We start from the raw sequence: 440 nt of genomic DNA on the forward strand, positions 1-440 counted from the left end.
AAAAAAAAAAAAAAAAAAAAAAAAAAAAAAAAGAAACCAGCAACTTTTTTTTTCTTTTTTTGTCACTATCTATGGTCTGTGGGCTTTTGTTAAAACAAATACAGTAGCATTTAGCGCCAGGTCAGTCCTAATCAAGTTGGCTAACAATTAGCTTCTTTATTGTATGAAGTCTATCTTTCTTTAGAATCCTTACTATAGGTGCAGATGTGGCTGTGTGGTAAGAAGCCTGCTTCCCAGTCACATGGTTCCAGGTTCAATCCCACTCCATGTTACCTTCAGCAAGTTTCTAGTATAACCTTGGTCCAACTGAAGGCAAGTGAGTGGATTTAGTAGACAACCTAAAAAATGCTTGTTGTGCACACACACACACACACACACACACACATATATGTGTGTATGTATGAAGGAGGTCTTTGCGTCTGTGTTTGTCTCCCCCCCCC

The sequence above is a fragment of the Octopus bimaculoides genome, chromosome 23, assembly GCF_001194135.2.
Source record: "Octopus bimaculoides isolate UCB-OBI-ISO-001 chromosome 23, ASM119413v2, whole genome shotgun sequence".
Taxonomy (NCBI): domain Eukaryota; kingdom Metazoa; phylum Mollusca; class Cephalopoda; order Octopoda; family Octopodidae; genus Octopus; species Octopus bimaculoides.